General features: G+C 43.2%; 1 protein-coding gene across 4 annotated transcripts in view; it reads left to right on the plus strand.

The window, feature by feature from the left end:
• ELF1 (E74 like ETS transcription factor 1) overlaps positions 1 to 21,439 on the plus strand; it is a 242,524-nt gene that overhangs the window by 65,401 nt on the left and 155,684 nt on the right. The window contains exon 2 of one of the 4 annotated variants that reach the window (XM_033950623.1): positions 8,755 to 8,839. The exons of 2 other annotated variants lie outside the window; for them this stretch is intronic. The gene's annotated coding sequence lies outside the window, so the exon portion shown is untranslated. Of the gene's footprint in view, positions 1 to 8,754; positions 8,840 to 16,047; positions 16,181 to 21,439 lie in introns of those variants that run through there. One more of the 4 variants, XM_033950622.1, reaches the window with a different exon arrangement.

Genomic DNA, 21,439 nt, shown 5'->3' on the forward strand with positions numbered 1-21,439 from the left:
AAAAGTGAGGAATTTTACTAGATATTATTGGTAATCCTAAACTCAGCTAGCTGCAGGACCCCAAGCTCAAGGACAGGTTTGAGAAATCTTGTGAGTTACTACTCTGATGTACTTCATGGTGCTGGTCAGGAAGGATAAAAATAAAATATTAAAAAAATAAAATATTAAAAATACTGGATTTTTACATTTTAAATCAGGTTTTTTTAAATTTTTGTTAAATGAATTCCATTAATCTATTTATAATATCAAGGGCAATTTTTCTATCTAGAAGATATTATCACAGATGCTTGGTTTTGCATGCTGCTGCCCCCTACATGAGAAAAAATTGACAGGGGGGATGCCCACTCCCTCCTTCCAACTGAGGTCCCCCCAAACCATCCCCTTCATCTCCTCTACCCCCAAAAAGGCAGGAGGTATGCCCAATCCCTCCTGCCATCTGATTCTTCCCCGAACCCCCACCTCCACCTTACCTTTGTCGGAAGTCGGGAACAGGAGGGAAGTTCGTTCCCCCTGCCCTGAAGCCTGCCAGTCCAAAATGGTAGGCCTTCCCCTCCCTGGTGTATCATGTGATACATGGGGAGGGGCCTAAGGCCCTTATTGGCTCAGACACCCAAGACCCCTCCCAAGGGGAGGGGCCTTAGGCTCCTCCCTCTGTATCCCGGGAGGAGAGAAAAGCCTAAGGCTTGATTGGCTCAGACACCTAAGGCCTCTTCTCTTGGGAGAGGTATTAGGTGTATGAGCTAATCAGGGCCTTAGGTCCCTCCCTTTGTGTCACATGTTGCACCAGGGATGGGAAGGCCCACCATTTTGGACTGGCGGGCCTCGAGGCAGGGGGAACTGAGCTTTCCTTCTGCTCCTGACTTCTGACAAAGGTATGGGGGAGCATCTGATAGTAGGAGGGAGTAGGCATCCTGCATTTTGGCATGGCAGGAGGGAGTGAGCATCTCTCCTGCTGATTTTTTGCTGGCACTGGTTTTGGGGGGGGGATTGGTTCCTGCTGCCATTCATTGGGGAATGTCGAGGAGGGCCATCTTCAGCAGGGAGGTGGGGGCTTTTTTCTTCCTTTTTTATGAGACAGATATTGTGGGTGTGTAACACATGCACAACATCTGTGCCCCTTAAAAAAAAAAAAAAAAGGCTGAACTATCAGTAAGAAAGGTAAGCAAATGGCCTTGACCAGTTGCCTTTTGTGGATTGCTAAAACCCATTGCTTTTTTTGTGCAACACCAAGCAATGTTAGTGCATTAATCACTCTGCTAGTATGCATGGCGTTTTAATATTAAATAGTTAATTTGCATGCCTAGAATGGAAAATAGGCAATCAAGGGGAAAAAACACGCAGTGAGCCATTTTGTGCATTGGGTCGGCAAATGTGATCGTTGCTAAAGCAGTCACAACTGGTTTAGTGACAATCGCTGACTTTAGTGCATCTAGCTCAGTAGTCTCAAATTCAAACCCTTTGCAGGGCCACATTTTGGATTTGTAGGCATTTGGAGGGCCTCAGAAAAAAATAGTTAATGTCTTATTAAAGAAATGACAATTTTGCATGAGGTAAAACTCTTTATAGTTTATAAATCTTTCATTTTGGCTAAGTCTTAATAATAATATTGTAATTTATAGCTAAAGAGATATATGATCAAGAAACTGTTTTATTTTACTTTTATGATTATGATAAATATACCGAGGGCCTCAAAATAGTACCTGGCAGGCCGCGAGTTTGAACCACTGATCTAGCTCTTTGTGTCTGTCCATTATTACATGCATTCTGCAACACACTGCATGAGTCTTCTTTGGTTTGGTTTACCTCATGCCTTTCCAGTAGTAGTTCAAAGTGAGCTGCATTCAGGTACAGAAGGGAAGGTGTTGTGTTCAGAGTGACAGCACCTATAGTCAGCATGCTGCCTTTTTCTGACAGTAACTTTATCTGATCTGTCCTTAAAATGGATTATTTATGGCACTTAAAAACAAGGCAGATTCCAAACCCAGAAAAGCTTGTCTTCTGCTTCCTGTCAGTTAAACCACTGGGTAAGAGCAGATGTATGAGAAGAGGTTCCCATTGTAACAACGTGGATATTCTATTTGTATGCATTCTCCTTAGTGAGAAAAATGTATTGAAATAGTTTTTTTTTTTTCTACTTTATACAGTGGACATAATTTGTAATGTGTTTTGAAATTATTGATAGCAAAACAAAAATATTGACCCGAAGATTCCACAGAGAAAAAAGTCCAAGAGAAACCAAAGAAACACTGTGGAGAGACAATGTTTCTGAAATGGACTTTATTAAAAATGCATAAATATGTAGCAATTCACATAAACACCTTAAGGACCTTGTCCACTGGAAGCACTGGACCCAACACAGTCTGTGTTTCGACAAACTAGTCTTCCTCAGGGGTCCCTGCTAGTCCTAGGGTGGAAGATACGTGGAAAGGCTAAATAATCCAAAAATACAATTGCGTAGAAACTCTGCATGAAACGCGCTTCAATAAATTTAAAAAGAGGATTTGATATAGCAGAAATTTCATTACTGGAACATACTTTAACACAGGAGTGTCAAATTACAATCCTGTCTTGTTTTCAGGATATCTCTTAATGAATATGCATATGAGGTTTTCATACTGTGGAGGCAATGCATGAAAATATTTCTCATGCACATTGATTAGGGCAGTGGTTCTCAACGCAGTTTGGGAGTCATAGGTTTTTGCATACCTCTTCAGCACTTCAGTGCAATTTTTAGAGGATTCCTCCCCTGGTATGCCCCAGAACTTTAAATTAGCTTGTCAAGACCTATTCTCAAGATCCTGTATTCTGTCATCAAGAAGCCTATATTAAGTTGCTAATAGCTCTGTCTTTTTAGATAGGGTACTGAACTCCACTCCATACTTCAGCTGTTTCTTCTACTTATTCTATCCTGTGTCCTAAATCTCTGAAGTCACTGTGATTTAATTTTGGATGGCTCTCATCTCGTTTTCAAGTTCAGACATCAATGCCACATATCCTGTTTTATAAACATTCTTCCTGTTTGTGATCCCAGGCTCCATGTTGGAGCTTCTCTGCTCACATAGTGAATCTGTGGCTGCTTTTATACCTCCTGCTTCAATGCTTTTTAAATTTTCTAATTGCTTGGGGTTCTCATGGGATCTCTTGTAGACTTGCAAATACTCTTCACAATTTCTTATACTGTATAGTGGCTTGGGGAGGTAATAGGATATGGTTGTAGTTTGTTTCATATGGGGATCAAAGGGTGGAGCTTGACACATTTGCATATTAATTTGCATACATACATCTCATACATATTCATTATGGTTATTTACACACACACACATTCGCTATGCAGATGATACAACGCTCATCATCAGCAGCAAAGAAGACATGCTGTATCTACTGAGAAAAGTCAAAGCCAAAAGTCATAAAATGGGATTAAATCTGAATTTAAGACAAAGATCATGAACATGGAAAAAGATGAAGATTTTGAGCTTGAAGGCGATAGAATAGAAGTTGCAAAGGATTTCAATCTCCTGGGCTCTTTCGTAAACAAAGAAGCAACTAGCAGGGAAGAAATACTTTGGAGAATAGCTCTTCAATGAAGGCTCTTGACAAAGTATTCAAAGGCAAAGAAATAACATCCAAACAAAGATTTGTCCACACACTCATTTTCTCAGTGGTCAATTACAGATGCAAAAGCTAGACACTATGGAAACAAGACAGAAAGACGATTGACACCTTTGGTGCTGTGGAAGGATTTTATATGTACTGTGGACTGCCCGATGAGCTAACAAATCAATTCTGGAAGAGATCAAACTGGCTATGTCACTTGAAGCCCAAATAGTGAAGTTACAACACTCTTATTTTTGTCACACTGTCAGAAGAGAGAGATCATTTGAGAAGGACATTATGTTTGGGAAGATCGAAGGAACCAGGCGAAGAGGGTGATATGCAATCAGATGACTGGACATGTTTAAAACAACCATGGGGATGATGCTTGAGGACCTTACCAGACTACAACAAAACTGATCTTGTTTTAGATCTGTAGTTCATCAAGTTGCTAGGACTCAAGCATGAGTTAAGATCATAAGAATATAAGAATTGCCACTGCTGGGTCAGACCAGTGTCCATCGTGCCCAGCAGTCCGCTCACACAGCGGCCCCCTGGTCAAAGACCAGCGCCCTAACTGAGACTAGCCCTATCTGAGTACGTTCCAGTTCAGCAGGAACTTATCTAACTTTGTCTTGAATCCCTGGAGGGTGTTTTCCCCTATGACAGATTCTGGAAGAGCATTCCAGTTTTCTACCACTCTCTGGGTGAAGAAGAACTTCCTTATGTTTGTATGGAATCTATCCCCTTTCAATTTTAGAGAGTGCCCTCTCGTTCTCTCTACCTTGGAGAGGGTGAACAACCTGACACCTAACTAACATAACACACACACACATATACCAGCCTAAAACACTGAATACGAAGCCAACAAACCAAAACAGTGAAGATTATTTTTTCACTGAAATAAGTAAGCATCATGGGAAATTTCTCTTATGTCCCCCTCTCACATTCACATAAATTAGCAAGGAAAAAGTATTCTTTCCTTTCCCTTCGTTAAGCCTGACGTCCCCTTTTCTTCTTTTCCAAATCCTAGCTTTTTCTCCCTTCCTCTTTCCTTGCTAGCACTTCCCCATACCATGCACATAGATAGGCAAACATAGCCCCCTCTCCATGAGTCATGACTGATTCGGGAAAAATGTTTTGATTCGATTCAGCCTATTGAATTGATTTTTCAATTCAATTTGCTTTTCTTGCCCAGTTGGGTGTTTTTTTCAAATGTCCTGGTGGGTTTATTTGTAGCCTTTTCACCCACCCCACCCCCTTTGCCCTCTCCTACTCATGCTGGCACTCGGGTGTAAACAAACAAAAAAGACTTTTCCTCTCTCTGTTAGGTCCTAGCTCACACTTGCTGTTTAACACCAGCTCTGGCAGGATACACATTTCAGATCTGCCATACTGTAATCACAAAACAAAAAATACAATTAATTTTTCTACCTTTTGTTATCTGATCATTATTCAAATCATGTTGGTCCCAGGCTCTGGTTTCTGTTTCTGTTATTATCAACAGTTCCTTGCTTCAAGAAGTTGATAAGATCAAAATCTTAGGCATATCACGATCAAATTAGTGTGGTAGTAAGATGTTGCTTTTATAGGTTACGAATGATTAGAACATTAGCTATCTTTCTTGACATGTCATCCTTAAATATTCAAATTCACTCACTGGTAATATCAAAATTGGACTACTGCAATTTGTTATACAAGGGAATTACACTAAAAGAGCTAAGGTGACTGCAAATAATTCAGAACCCAGCAATAAAAATCTTCACTAAAACTAGAAAATTTGATCATGTAACTCCTCTACTTCAAAAAGCTCACTGGCTGCCCATAACATACAGAATTACTTATAAAATAACCTTATTAACCTTCAAAATTCTAACAATTAAAGCTCCACTATTCCTAGAAAGATATCTGATTCCATACATTAAGATCCTTAAGATCAGATGATAAAAACCTACTTCCTGTTCCGTCCTTGAGAGTTATTAACACACGACGAGACACAATCTTTATGGTCATGGCCTCCCAGATCTGGAACTCACTGCCGGCACAGCTTAGGGAAGAAACAACCCTTAATAAATTTAAAGGAATGTTAAAATGCTTTTTGTATAAAGATGTATTTGATTCTTAAACTGGCTTATAAATGCATTTGATTCTTAAAAACTTATATGAGGCCTCTTTTACTAGGAACAATTCAAAAGCTCCCCAACTTTATGTTTTTTCCTTCTTTTCTTTAATTTATTGTAGTTCTCCCCACGTTCCTTTTGTGCATATTAGTCTCTGTATTTGTCTTTAAATGGTTTTTGCTTCCCAGATTTTTATCTAAATTATACATCGCTTTGAGATTTGATATTGCAATTTAATCAAATTTTTAATAAAACTTGAAAATTTCAAACTTTGTCTTCTGATAATTCACTTGCCAGGGTCTCCTGCCAATTTGACGTTTCTTCTTTCTCCGTGCTCACCGTCCATCTTTCATCTCTGTCTTCCCCTTCTGTTTCCCTTCCCTCCCCCGTAGGTCTGGCATATTTCCTTTTTATCATCTCCATCCTCTCAGTCCAGCATTTCTCTAATGACACCCCCCCCTTACGTTCCTTTCCTCCATGGGATCTGATATGGCGGTACATTTGCGCTGTTCAGGCCACCTGCAGTATGAGTGAAGCTTTCCCTCTGCTACAGCTTTGCACCTAAGTGGGACCAGGAAGCAGTAGCAGAGTGAAAGCTTCCAGCCGCAGAAGGCAGCATGTTTACTTAACTCATGCTGCTGGCGGCTGCAGCGATGGATCCCACTATCCCCAGATCCACCTAAGTGCTTCTAGCCTCAGGTCCAAATCTCTCCCTGCCTCCAGCCCAACACTCTCTCTCCCCTTCCTTGGGGGCATCTCTCCCTATTTTCTCCCTCCCTGCCGTCTTGGCCCCTGCCTTGGCTCTTTTAATGAAATCCTACCCACTCACATGGTTCAGCATTGCCTCCCTACCCTCCCAGTTCCAGTACAGTTGGTCTACCCCCTTCCCAGAGGCCCACATGGTACGGCATTATCTTCCTCCCCCTCCCTCCCAGAGACCCAACAAGTTCTCTCCACCAGTTCAGTCTTTGGCTCTCAGGCCAGTGACAGTCATATAGAGAGGCTGCATGTGGCCTGCATCTGACCTTTCCCTCTAATCTAGCCTGCCCCTTCTGAAACAGGAAGGTGTGTCCTAATTAATTTTCACCCTCTTTTCCACCAAAATTCAAAGTTGTGATCAACAGACTTTCCTTCCTGTCACCTCAAGCCCCAGCAGTAGTGCTGCCCGATTCAGGAAAAAAAATTTTGATTCGATTCAGCCTACTGAATTGGTTTTTTGATTCGATTCGATTTTCCTGCCCAATTGGGTGTTTTTTTCAAACATCCTGGTGGGTTTATTTTATAGCCTCTTCACCCCCTTTGCCTTCTCCTAACCACACTGGCGCTGTGGTGTAAATAAAATAAACAAAAAAGACTTTTATTCTCTCTCTTAAATCCTAGCTCACGTTTGCGGTCTAACACCAGCTCTGACAGGATACACGTTTCAAATCTGACATATTGTATCACAAAAGGAAAAATAGAATTAGTTTTTCTACCTTTTGTTGTCTGGTCATTCAAATCTTGTTGGTCCCAGGCTCTGGTTGTCTTCTGATAACTTGCTTGCCAGGGTCTCCTTCTTTCTTCTTACTCCGTTCTAACCATCCATCTGCCATCTCTGTCCTCCCCTTCCGTTTCCCTTCCCTCTCCTGGAGGTCTGGCATCTTTCTTTTTTTTCGTCTCCATCCACAGATCCACCTTTTCTTAACTACCCTTTCATCCAGCATCTCTCTCTCCTTCCCCACCACCCTAGGGACCACCATCTCTCCTTTTCTTTTCCCAACTACCCTCCTATCCAGTATCTCTATCCCCCCCTCACACCATCCCTTGTGTCCAACTTCTCTCCCTTTCTGTTCCTTCCCTCCTTAAATCCCATTGTCCATCATCTCTCTTCCTCTCCTCTATTTTCACACTCATTATTTCTTCCCCCCCAAAGTCCGTCATATGCACGTCTCTTTGAACCCCCCTTCCTTCCCTCCCTCCCTGTACTTCTACACCAGGGCCCCCCTCCCCTGGTCTGTCCCCCCCCCTCGAAGGCCTACATCCCCCCCGAAGACCTGCCTGCCTGCCTGTCCCCCCTGAAGGCCTGTCCCCCCCCTTTGAAGGCCTACATCGGTGCATCCCCCCGAAGGCCTGACTGCCTTTCCCCCCCCTTTGAAGGCCTGCATCCCCCTGAAGGCCTGCCTGCCTGCATGTCCCCCCCCCCCCCCTTTGAAGGCCTGCATCTCCCCCGAAGGCCTGCCTGCCTATCTCCTCTGAAGGCCTGTACCCCCCTCCCCCGGAAGGCTACACCCCTCCCCAAAGGACTACACCCTCCCTCCAGAAGGCCTGCGTGTTCCCCCTGGCCTCCCGGAATCAATCTTCCTAACTTCAGCAGCCTGCAATAAGATCGCTGGCGCATGCTGCTGTACGGCTTCAGAGCATCTACTCTCTGCCACGGTCCTGCCCCTTCTCTGACAGCACAGCAGCGGGAGGCCAGCGGGTAAGCCACTTCCCGACTGACCCTCACCACTCACCCTCTAAAGCAGGAACGGCAGGCCAGCAAAAGGGCAGCACTGCCGCTCCTGCTTTAGAGGGTGAGTGGGGAGAGTCAGTGAATGAATCGGGAGGCCGATTTTTTTGGTGGGGTAAATTGATTCGAATCGATTCACCCAAAATGAATCAGTGAATCGATTCGAATCGTGAATCGGGCAGCACTACCCAGCTGTTAGGTTTGAGGACCCACTATATATAAAGACAAATTGCAGACCTTGTAGCACACCCTGAAAAAACCACAGCATGATGACTGAAATGTCAGATCTACTTACCCAGACCCAACAAGACCTGGTAAATTGCAACAAAAAATTATACATGTTATTGAAATTTCAATCCTAAATACCATGGATTTAAAATGATGCCAGAAAGAGACAATGTGATAAGTTTGTTCAACTTGTTTTTTGAAGTAAGATTTAGATTGCTTTCTGAAAGTTTCTCCCTTTCCTTTCTCAGCTGTTAGATATCCACCCACAAATGATTCTTTGTTCAGCTTAGTGGTTGAGGCCTCTCCCCGCATCTCTTGTCTTTACAGGTTCTACATATCAAGTGTGTGAACATCAACCATCTATTTTTTTCTGTGTTGTCATGAAAACATTTCTAGTAAAAATTAAGTGCCGGTAAGCCCAATTTTTTTTTCTTAAAACTATTTTGAATACCTAATTTAAATTTTAAAGATATAGAAAAGAAATATTCTGTACAAGATGGTACATTTTGTTTGAGTCTTAGCCCTCTCAAATTTTCTCAACTTCTTGTAGCTTGCTGTCCAAGCTTTTCTTCCTCCAACCAAAAAAAAATCTATAAAAGTTTTATCTGAGTGCTCTAGAACAGTGTTTCTCAACTTCTTCAAGCAAGGTACCCACTAATGGCCTCTTTTACAAAGCCGTGCGGCAACAGCCCCGAAGCCCTTTAAATCTCTATGGGCTTCGGGAACGTTAGCACAGCTGCTAGCGTGGCTTTGTAAAAGAGGCCGTAAGTCTAACAAATATCAGCTGAGTACCTCTGCCCTGACCCCCCCCCTAATAATATTACTAATTGTAATGTAATTTCTCCGACATCAGCTCTGACATCTGGTGGAGGAGAGCAGACAGGAAGGAAGGCATGGGATCACCAACAGTGGTAGTGGCTTTGGTGGAGGGGGATGGGCAGGTGGGCAGGCAATAAGGAGGGCACGAGATCCTCGGCAGCGGCCATTAAGGAGGAAGGGGGTGGGAAACCAGCACAGTGTCGCATATGCCCAACAAGTGGCTCGCTTACCCCTAAGGGTATGCGTACCGTGTGTTGATAAACACTGCTCTAGAAACTGCATAAAGATAGAGAAATCAAGTCTTAAGTGGCTTACAGGCTCATTTTCAAAGCACTTAAGACATACAAAGTACTGTAGTAACCAATGCTACTTTGTCTGAGTGCTTTGAAAATGAGCTCTGTAGTATCATTTGAGACTAAACATTAGTATAGGCTAGTATTTCAACCTTTTTTGGCAACCATATTGAACTGCAAGCCTACACTAAACTAAATTTACTGAGCATACAACACTTTTGTAATAAAAGCAGAAAAGAAAATGAAATCCAGCATGTGAAGATCCGATTTTAAGTTTTAAGCATTCTACAGTTCCAGTAAATTTATTTCCAATGGTATGGGTAACCAGTTGAAGTATATTTCTCATGTTCTAATATCATGGTAAAGATAATGGTTAATGGACAACATAGATGCCAGCTCTGTAGGTACCATGGGTGCCTGAACACCCCCAACATTTTCCCCTGTAATTCTGGAGATCTGTGGCAGCAAACTCTGCTGCAGAGCTACAAGAAAACTCAGGAAGAAAGTTCTTCTGTATCCTGGCTACTACTCCCGCAACCCCTTACAGCCTATCCAATAGAATACAGGGGAGGAAGGAGTTGTCTGTAGCTTAGCAGCTGCTGTAATGCAACAGACTGACAATCACAAAAGGAACAGACAGATTCAGATAATTTTATTGGCATGACAAGGAAGGTGAAGATAAAAAGAGAGGAAGTGGATGAGGAATAAAGAAATCCTCAAGGAAGGGATGAAGGGAATGGAAAGGAGTCACTGGTTAGGCTGCTAGCAGAAGGAGACATGATCTGGGTGAGAGAAAGACACAAACTGCAGACAGGAGATACAAACTATAGACACTATGTGGCACTGGGAAAAGAGGAGCTGAGGGAAGGGGGGGGGTCATGGTGGAAAGATATGAAGGTGAAAGCATGGATGAGAATTGAAAGAGGGAGTAAGACTAGATAGAAAGTGAGATGAGAGAAACTGGAGAGATGACTATATGCATGGAGGAAAGAAAAATGATGAGGACATGGAGGGAAGGAAGACTGGAAGAGCATTTTTAAAAGAAGAAACTAGAGGACAAGGAGAGTAAGAAGATCAAGCAGAAACAGGACTGAATTTAAACTAGAGAGACAACGGTTGGAACATTTGTTTTTTTAGTAATGATTTCTGTGCCAGCTGGGCTGGATAAAGGATAGACAATAGTAGGGTTACCAGATATCCGAAAAAACCTGGATAGTTTTTTAAAAAAAGGGGGGAGTGTCCGGGTTTTGCCAACTCTCATGGTGCCCCCACCTACCTTCTCCCCATCTGCTACACTAAATCTTTGGGCAGGTCAGTAGTGTCAGTGAGGGAAGTCTGCTGCCACTGGCCTGCCCCAAAAACCACCTCTCTGCAGCAACTTCCTAGTCCCGCATAGGCGGCTTCCAGGGCAGGCTGGCAGCAGCAGGCTTCTCTTGTTGCCGCTGCCGACCATCTCAAAGATTCAATGCAGCGACCAGGGAGGAAGTAGGTGGGGGAGTCTGGAGCTGGACAGAGAGAGGTCTGTGGATCTTGCTGGGAGTGGGGTAGGGTTTGAATTGGTACAGATTCTGGTTCTGGAGTGCAGTTGGATGAAGAGAGCAGTAGTTGCAGTAGCATGTGGAGGGGGAGAGTTGCAGTATTAAGGGGAGGGGCGTGGAGAAAAGAGAGAGATACTGGTCCTGGGGTGTGGGGTACAGGAGAAAGGGTAAAGAAGGAAGAAAAGCTGGATGGGGGGATGGAATATGGGGACATATTAGAATGGCTTTGGAGGCAAGGGAAGAAAGGATTGATAGGGACTGAAAGGGTGATAAGATGCAGCGGAGGATAGATGAAGGTCAAAATGGTTCAGAGGATGGTAAGGGGTGGGGGTGAGGCAGGGGCAGGGGGCTAGTGGAGGTGGGGTGTGGGTCATATGTCCTCTTTTTTTGGCTTCACAAATATGGTAATCCTAGGCAAGAGCTATATTTTTCCCTTTTCCTCCAGCCTTGTAGTCACCAGAATTAATGTGTTATTTTACTAGAACAATGGAAGAAGGTGGTGGAGAGGAAGACTGTGATGGAATTCAAAAAAGTGTAGGATGAACAAAGAGTATTGCTAATTAGAATATGAATAAGCAAACTTTCACAGTCTGAATCCAGCAAAGGAGATGGTTTGGATATGCTGGAGTGAGCTTCAACGGCAACTCCAGTAGTTGGAACCTAAGGACAGTACTGGGTTGAATTCTGGCCCAGAAATAACAAATAAAAAAAACAATTTTAATTTAATCATGAAATTGTAATGCATTTGATTACAGGGCAGACTGGATGGATCATTCACGTCTTTATCCGACATAATTTACTATGTTGCTATGACATGGGGGATCAGAAGAGGATTGTGCTAGTATTTGATGCCATAGTCTGAAAATATCTTTAAAATTACTCCTCTTTGCCATCTCTGAAATGCAGAGACCTCAAATTGAGTCTCAAAAAGTGAATAGAGAGTAACACTATCTCCCTTCCCCCCCAAAAAATAAATCATCTTGTCACAGTAATCTAATCTAATCTAATCTAAACCTTAAGTTTATATACCGCGTCATCTCCATGAGTATGGAGCTCGACACGGTTTACAAGAACTTAAATAGTAGGTAGAGAAGAAGAAAAAGGATTACATGAACTTATGTGTAGAAGGAAGGAGAAAAAGGGGGGGAGGATAGAGTTACAATTTGATGAAAAGCCAGGTTTTCAGTAGTGTTGGACTAAGTTGGACTTCAGTAGTGTTGGACTAAGTTGTCTAATTATGCTGTATTGTCTCAAAGATATAGCATGGCGACAGCGACAGGAAGAGATTACAGGAGAGATAGGTAGAGTTTGGAAGGGGATAAGGGGTTCCTGGATCTGGGATCTAAGCCCTAGCTTTCTATTCTCACTCCCAGCGCAGCTCTGCTACAGGCTAGCTTTTGGGATATGTGTCCTGTGTGGCTGTGCAGGTCACCATGAATAAGGGGGTACTGCTACAATGGTATGCCACCCCCATATCCTTCCACATCATATGGGCCAGGAAAAGAAGGAAGTGGGGAGATGATGCTGGGCAGAGTATTGAAGAGAGAGGGAATATTTAGTAAGAGGGATGTTGCACTGTGGTCACCACTAATAATGGGAGAGGGCATTGTGCTAAAGCTATTATCACCAACTAAAATTCCAATTTCCATTTTTTCAGAAGGCACTTGAGTCAATGCTAGCTCAGCTCTCCAAGTCTTAGTAGGCTGGCACATAGTGGATTGATATAAATGCATGTTTTTGGGCTTACTGATTCCCTGCTCAGCATGTGATCTTTGGGATTTTCAGTCTAATGACAGGAAGTATCACATGCAAATATGGCCCTGAGGGCTGTGGAGCTTCTAAGGTTTGTACAGGCAGGTGGTAGAGCAGTTCATAGGCCCCTTCTGGATGTAGTATTGCTGTTGTATTTACGTCTGTGAATGCCAGATATGAATGGTAACTGGTGCTTTGGGAAGGAGGAGTAAGTATATGGTCCTCGCCAGGAAGAGTGGGGATAAAAAATATGTGTATGATATAATCTGCTTTGGAGATATGAGGGATGGATGAGCCTAGCCTGCAAGGAAGAGATGAAGATAGATTGAGAGGGAATCCAATGGGGGAAGGAAAAAGTAGGGGGCAGGGCAAGCCAGGTCAGGAGGAAGTACCGTATTTTCACGCATATAACGCACGCGTTATACGCGTTTTTACCTACCGCGCATACCCCTCGCGCGTTATACAAAATTTTTTTTACATAGTTCCCACCCCGCCCGACGCCCGATTCACCCCCCCCCCAGCAGGACCGCTCGCACCCCCACCCCGAACGACCGCTCGCACGCGCTCCCACCCGCACCCGCATCCACGATCGGAGCAAGAGGGAGCCCAAGCCCTCTTGCCCGGCCGACTCTCCAACTCCCCGACAATATCGGGCCAGGAGGGAGCCCAAACCCTCCTGGCCACGGCGATCCCCTACCCCCACCCCGCACTACATTACGGGCAGGAGGGATCCCAGGCCCTCCTGCCCTCGATGCAAACCCCCCTCCCTCCAACGACCGCCCCCCCCAAGAACCTCCGACCGCCCCCCCAGCCGACCCGCGACCCCCCTGGCCGACCCCCACGACACCCCCACCCCCCTTCCCCGTACCTTTGGTAGTTGGCCGGACAGACGGGAGCCAAACCTGCCTGTCCGGCAGGCAGCCAACGACGGAATGAGGCCGGATTGGCCCATCCGTCCCAAAGCTCCGCCTACTGGTGGGGCCTAAGGTGCGTGGGCCAATCAGAATAGGCCCTGGAGCCTTAGGTCCCACCTGGGGGCGCGGCCTGAGGCACATGGGCCCAACCCGACCAATGTCTTCAGCTCTTCTCAAATATCTCACTTGTAAAGAAGTATTTCTTATCTCTATTACTTCTGCTCGTCAAGTGAGCAAGCTCCAAGCGCTGGTGGCGGATGTGCCTTTTACAGTATTACACCATGATAAAGTAGTGCTTCGCACCCATCCAAAATTCCTGCCAAAAGTAGTCATGGAACTTCATTTGAATCAATCCATCGTGCTTCCAGTGTTTTTTCCCAAGTCTCATTCTCACCTGGAGAGATGGCGCTTCATACTTTGGACTGCAAACGAGCTTTGGCTTATTACTTACAGTGGACTAAGCCACATAGAACATCTCCTCAACTTTGATCTTAACAGGTTGGGTCGGCCTGTATCCAAGAGAACTATTTCCACATGGTTGGCAGCCGGTATTACCTTCTGCTATGCTCAGGCTGGGCTACAACTCAGGGGTTGTGTAACATCACATAAGATCTGAGCTATGGCAGCTTCAATTGCTTTCTTACATTTCACTCCAATTGATGAGATCTGTAAAGCTGCTACTTGCTCCTCTGTTCACACATTCACATCTCACTATTGTCTGGAATCGTATTCCAGACGGGATGGTCACTTTGGCCAAGCAGTTTTACAAAATTTATTTTTTTAATGGACAACACTCCCTCCATCCCATTCTAGTAAGCTAGGGAGTCCCACATTTGTGAATATGCTGCCTGTTTGTCCTGGGATAAAGCACAAATACTTACCGTAACAGGTGTTATCCAGGGAGAGGAGGACACAACCCACCCTCTTCCCCTGGTTGGCCACAACCCACCCTCTTCCCCTGGTTGGCTTCTTAGCTTATTTACAGAACTGAGGAACTGCGAGCCTACGTCGGGTGGGAAGGCACTTGCACATACATGATGCGGGCAGTCACAAAATTTTAAAAAACTTAGTGATACTACACTTTTAATGTTGTCTGTACCTGGTCTCTGTAGATGACAACACCCCACATATGAAAATATCTGCCTACTGTCCCTTGATAACACCTGTTACGGTAAGTAACTGTGCTATCTGTGCATACCTCCAAACTGGTGCAAAACCTGCTGGGAAATTTTTAAAATTCGTAGCATTGACTTACATAATGTAAGATGGTGAATACTTATGTAAATATTTGGCTCATCCAAGCCACACACACCCATGAAATCTCTTCACCCCAGTGATTCCACGTGCTTTCTGAAACAGTGCTTTAAATGTGATCTATTTGTGTAAATGCAGAAGGATTTTATTTTTCTCTATGTACACCCCCCTGAAGCTTTCTGCTTATTTTTTTCTCTTTCTGCTGGTGCATAGCCTCCAGGATTTTCCATTTTTCTCTTTCATCCTTTCCCAAATACTGCGGTCAGAACTCTGTGACTAATTCAGATATATTCTTGGCATGACAGTTACACATGTTTACAGGGCCATCCCAGGCACTGGCACTGCTGCTCTGACTGATGAAAATGTATGTAAGTAATAGTAGCAGTTTCTGCAGAGGCCCTGTGGGTGATACTTAAGCAGCCATGATCATCCCAGAAGCAGATACTGGAGTCAGAAAGCCAACAGCAATCATTTATTATTTCTATAGCGCTACCAGGCATACGCAGCGCTATAAATTGTACATGCAAGAGCTGGTCGCTTCTCAGAAGAGCTTACAGTCTAATTATGACAGACACATAAGAGGGGTCTAAAAGGTGGTATGGGAGTATTAAGGGAATGACAGCAGATATGTTGGCATTGCAGAACACTGACCATTGTGCCAGTAGAAAGTCCATGTTGTCCAATTTGGAATGTTTTCTCCTCTCCTAAATTAACACAAGTTTGAAACTAAACAAACCCAGCATCCCCAAGGCATCAATCCCTGTGAAAGATAGTAAAGCAGTAACAGATTGCATTTGCCAATTATTAATCCATTCTTAACATGCAAGGAAACATATTTTTGCTGCCAGTTTTTCCAGTGCTAGAAGCAAATCATTTTGTTTGGAGCTGAAGGGGTTAACTGTGAAGTCAACAGGTACAGACAGATCTAGGTATGTGATATGCTTGGCTGTTGTGCAAAGTGCTACAAATGCTGGCTCCATGTAATCTGATACCAGGTAGGATGGGCAAGCTAATGAAGAAAAGTAGGCAGCCATGTAAGAGAACTGGAATTTCAGGTCCAGACAAGTAATAGCAGTCCCTCTCAAGGCTTCTGATGATCTGACAGGGAAAACGGAGAATGAGGGAGCCCTCTCTACGCTGCCCCATTGCTGTGTGATTTATATTAATTATGTCCTTCATCAAGGTAAGACTGTTTGTTTATTTGCAAGGCCCACAGAGATTAGAAGCGGCTTTAATACATACATATTGGTTGAAGGTGTTTTAGTGGCCTAAATAGTTCTGTACAGAAGCAGAGAGGATTACGTTGATGCTATCTTACATAGACACTTTCAAGTTCAGTTTGAGGGTCCTATATACCGGGTTAACTAGAGATAACTAATGCACGTTATGACTTTATGTACTCTGATAATTTTTTGAGTGTTGTAGATTTAATCAGTAATGCTCTTATAGTGCAAAGTGGAACTGTTTGGCTTTCACAAATGGTGGTTACGTTTTGTCTAGGATTAACTTTTTGTTTCGTTCTCTGCCCATGGTTATTTGATAAGGCCTCATGAGAACACAGTCACTGCTTCAGACTTGAGTCTAGGCTTTGGGTGCACAAAATTTTAAAAATAAATTTATAAATAAACGTACTTCAAATTCTCAGCCGCTCCTCTGCCCTCTTAACAAAAAAGATTCTGGCTGTCCAAGATGTTGCCATTTGCGGTAGCAGGGACGGTGGTTCTACCTATCTGTCTCCTACTGCTTTAGGTATGAATGGTGGGCCCTCACCAGTTTGTTTATCATGGATTAAACTTCATTATTTGGGTTTAATGTTCTCACTTAGTTACCTTTCATGAAACATTGTTTTACTGTTTTCCTTGTATAGTTTGATTTATTTTTTCCTGAATACAGATTATTCCATGCTGCAGCTTGTCTAACTAGTCCAATATTTACAGCTTCTGGAGGGGAGTTTGAGAAATTCATAATGAAGCAGTTTTTGTGGGGAAGCTCCTGCTGTCATTTATTCCAATTAAGACTGTATATTTTGCTTTTAGTTCTGAATATCTTCCACCACCTTTGATAGGTGTCAAGAAAATCCAGTGCAACCAGTGTGACAGTCAAAATGCAGCTAAACCCCCTACATGTGCTCTTTAGAAGAAAGTGAGGGACTGACCTTGTGGCTTAGGTGGAAATTCTATACATGGCACTCTAAAGTTTGGCACTGAATGGTATTCTACAGTGGACATTCCAGGATCAGTGACCTTATAGAAAATTGCTGGAATTCATGCTTTGGGTGCAAGTTACCATATATACTCAAATATAAACTGACCTGAATATAAACCCATGTAACTTTTTTCCCCAAAAAAAAGAAGGAAAAAAAGGTTGACTTGAATATAAACTAGGGGGTTTATATTCAAGGGCCCTACCAGGCCAGGCTCTGCATCCAGCCCCCCTCCTTGAACAGCCACCCTCCTTCACTCCATCCCCTGCCAGGTTCTGCTCCCTTCCTTACCAGACTCTACATCCTGCCCCCCTTCCCTCCCCTGTCCTACCAGGCTCTGCACCCTGTCCCCCCTCCTCTCTCCATGCCTTGCAGACCTCCACCGGGCCTGCTGTAAGCCCTGTTGGTCCAGCAGTAGTCCAGGGCAGGAGGGATCCTTCCCACCTCCTGTGCTGGCCGACTCTAATAACTCTTGCCTCCCTCCCACCTCCCCAATTAGTAAAAAGCATACCTTTAAAATCCCTGGTGATCCAGCGGTGGGCTGGGACAAGAGGGATCCCTCCCGCCTCCTGTCTCAGCTGACTCTAACAACTCTCACCTCCTTCCTGCCTCCCTGATTAGTAAAGAGAGCACCTTTAAAATCTCTGGTGGTCCAGTGGTGAACCTGGGCAGGAGCGATCTTCCTACACTCCTGCCTCGTTCAAAGCCGCTGTCTGAATGCTGCAAGTTCTTGCGGTAACCTCACAAGACCATGGGAATTTGCAGCAGCCATTCAGATAGTGGCTCTGAACAGAGCATAGGAAGATTGCTCCTGCCCCGATTCACCACTGGACCACTAGAGATTTTAAAAGTATGTTTTTACTAATTGGGAAGGTGGGAGTTGTTTGTCATCTGGGACAGGAGATCGAAGAGATCCCTCCTGTCCCGGTCCATCACTGGAAAACTGGGTGTTACTGCACAGACCATAGGAAGATCGCTCCTGCCCCGGTTCACCGCTGGACCACCAGGGATTTTTAAAAGTACGTTTTTACTAATTGCGCAGATGGGAGTTGTTAGTCATCTGGGACAGGAGGTTGGAGAGATCCCTCCTGTCCCGGCCCACTGCTGGAAAACCAGGTATTACTGCAGGCCTGTTGGAGGCCTTGAACAGGAGGGGGTGAGAGGTGGGTGGCTTTCCAAATATAAACAGAGACCCTCATTTTTAGCCCCAAAATCTCAGTTAAAACCAGGTGTATATCATGACACAAATTTGTGTATATACAGTACACCAGCTGAAACCAGGTGTATAAACACAAAAAACTTACATGCAGATTCCAAGTATTCAGTAATATTGAGCGTATCTTTAGTGAACACCTATGACCTAACCATGATCACACCCCCTTTTGAGTTGTGCACTATAAGGTTTACATGTGATTCTCTTAAAAAAAATAGCGCTTAGCAAGATACTAGTGCAAATCCAAATTGTTTCCTAATTGTTGGCCTTAATTGGCTCGTTATCCAATTTAGTTGCATGTATATCTCAGGATTATGTACAATTTTGCACACAGAAATTTTGATGCCATTTTACTGAATCCGAAATAGTGGTTGTATTTCTTATTTCTTTGGACCAGAGAGGTTCTAGTATGTTTTAGAGGTGATATTGTCAGATCTGGGAATGGGAAAGAAATTGCCACTATAGACAACTTCTGCTACTACCAGATTAGCACTGATGGATTTCCCCTTCAGCCAGTGAAAGGATGTGTGGCCTAGATAGTCTTCTAGTAAAAGAGGAAAGAAATAGGAGGAAAACTAAAAGAAAAGGTGTATTTCTTTGATTAGCAACAATTTCAAATACCGAATGATAACAGTATATGTTGATTTGGGTTTTTTTCTGTCTTTTTCTGTACAGTATAATGAATCATTTTCTGTGATTCAACAGATCAGCACCAGTTTTGATAACATAAAACAAGCATGGACATGGAAAACCAACATGAGACATTTCATGTTTGAAAAATGTTTCTAAACTGACTGTGCCTGTTTTATATTTTGCCTTTATTATGTAGTGTTTATACCGGCTCTTCTATGTCTCGCTGCCTCTCAAGGCTGTTTATACTCTGTACTTTTGTTCTTTGTTCCAGTACAGCTCCCCCTCTCCTCAATTATATCTTCTTTTGACCCAAGCTTTTTTGCAAGCCAGAAAAATATCCTTGGTCTTATAGGCTTCTAGTAAAGAAAAGAAATAGGCATTAAATCCTCATTTAATGCTGACTGCAGAAGAATTAAATAATCTACAGTGATGTGCAAAAGTCCTGCATCACATGGTAAAATTTGAATATTTAGTCATTTGAGACTCGGTTAACATAACATAACTTTATTCTTCTATACCACCATAATCAAACAATTTCTAGGCGGTTTACAAGGAAGAAGGCTGGACAATCAGCGAAATACAATTAATTGAAAAACAGCAATTTTCCTAAAAAATTCAATATAAAATTTTAGTTAACAGTAAAGTCCTCATTTAGGTAATAAATTTATCAAACAACTTTGACTTGATTACTTTTCGAAATGCATCATAAGATAATACAACTCCACCAATACAGTTACCCCACCAGGACTGCTGCTTACTTGCTTGAAATGCAAGAGTCCTGTCCAAAAAGGTCCAAAAATATAATTTAAGTTACTAACTGAACATAATTTTGTCTGAAAAGCATAATTCCATGTAATTTCTGGTACTTCCTTGATAACTGTGACTACTCAGTTAAATCACATTGATCAGAAAGATTTTGCTAATAGGAATAAAAGTTTTTGTGAAAATTGAATTGAAATTTACCAATCCGCAGTATAGCGTTTGCAGCAAATCAGAAGTGATATTTTTGCAGCCAATCAGCATTAAGCTTCACTACTTGGTAGGAAGTATAAATTTCTGGGATTCCTGCAACTGGTATTATTCAAATTGATTCCAAGTTTCCAAGTTTCTTTATTCTTCGATATACCGTTTATCAAACTGGTACCTAGACGGTTTACATTGGATTCAATATTTTAAAAAAGAGATTAAAAAATACAAGTTTTACAAAGCATAATATTAAAATAAGAACTGATTGACCAGAAACATCAGTAGCAATGAAGTCCAAATTTCGGTTCTTGTTGGAGGAAAACCAGATTCGAATAGTGGTTCTTGGTGAAGAGGGGTATTCCAGCAGGCAGACTGCACAGAGGGTAGGATGCAATCAAAGTGCAGTGATCAGGGTGCTTCAGAAGAAGAAGGAGACAGGAGGAACACGGGATAGAGAGTGTTCAGGTCGACCAAGAAAGACAAGTTACAGACAAGATCGAGTGTTGAGACACACATCTCTTGACAATAGGAAGCGGACGTCACCTCCATTGCTGAAAGAGTGGCAGGACAAGTGCTCAGCCATGGTTAGTACAAGCACAGTGAGGTGAAGGTGCCTGGAAATTGGTTTGAGAGGGTGTAAAGCTAAGAAAAAAACCACTACTGACTGTTCAGCAAAGGATGGCGTGGGCTGTGCAATATGGCAAGTGGACAAAGGAAATGTCAGAGAAGCTGGCAAGGGAAGGAAGAAGAGATAGGGATAGAGCTGGGACTGACAATGATGAGATGCAGTGGAGGGTAGATAAAGGCTAAAAGGGTACAGAGGATAGGAAGGGGGACTAAGGAAATTGGGGAAAGGTGAAGGGGTGGGATGGGTGAGGGGCATGGTCATGTGTCCTCTTTTGTGTGTGTGTGTGTTCTTAAATATGGTAACTCTAGATATTGGTGAGAGGGGAGGGGTAGAAAGTTTGTCATACAGTGAGGCCAGAAACCTTGCACCAGCCTTAGAAGGCAGCAATCTGACTGTCAACTTTTTATGGGTTCCTTTTAGTGAAATGTTTATCCTCCATGCAATACCTATCAGGCACTGGCCATACCTGGTATGTTTTCAGTCAACATGGCATGATTAAATTCAGTTAACTGTGCAAAATTTTACAAAGCCCATAATGGTATATCACTAACAATTCTTCACAGCTTGTTTAGCCCAAAACCTAAGATTTCAATACTATTATTACTATTATTAATTATTTTTATAATACTACCAGACCTATGCAGTGCTGTACAGAGTCACAAAGAAGACGGTCCCTGCTCAAAAGAGTTTACAATCTAAACAGACAAGATAGACAAACAGGATGAACATAAGGACATAAGAATTGCCGCTTCTGGGTCAGACCAGTGGTCCATCGTGCCCAGCAGTCCACTCCCACGGC

This window comes from Geotrypetes seraphini, chromosome 6 (assembly GCF_902459505.1).
Source record: "Geotrypetes seraphini chromosome 6, aGeoSer1.1, whole genome shotgun sequence".
Classification (NCBI taxonomy): domain Eukaryota; kingdom Metazoa; phylum Chordata; class Amphibia; order Gymnophiona; family Dermophiidae; genus Geotrypetes; species Geotrypetes seraphini.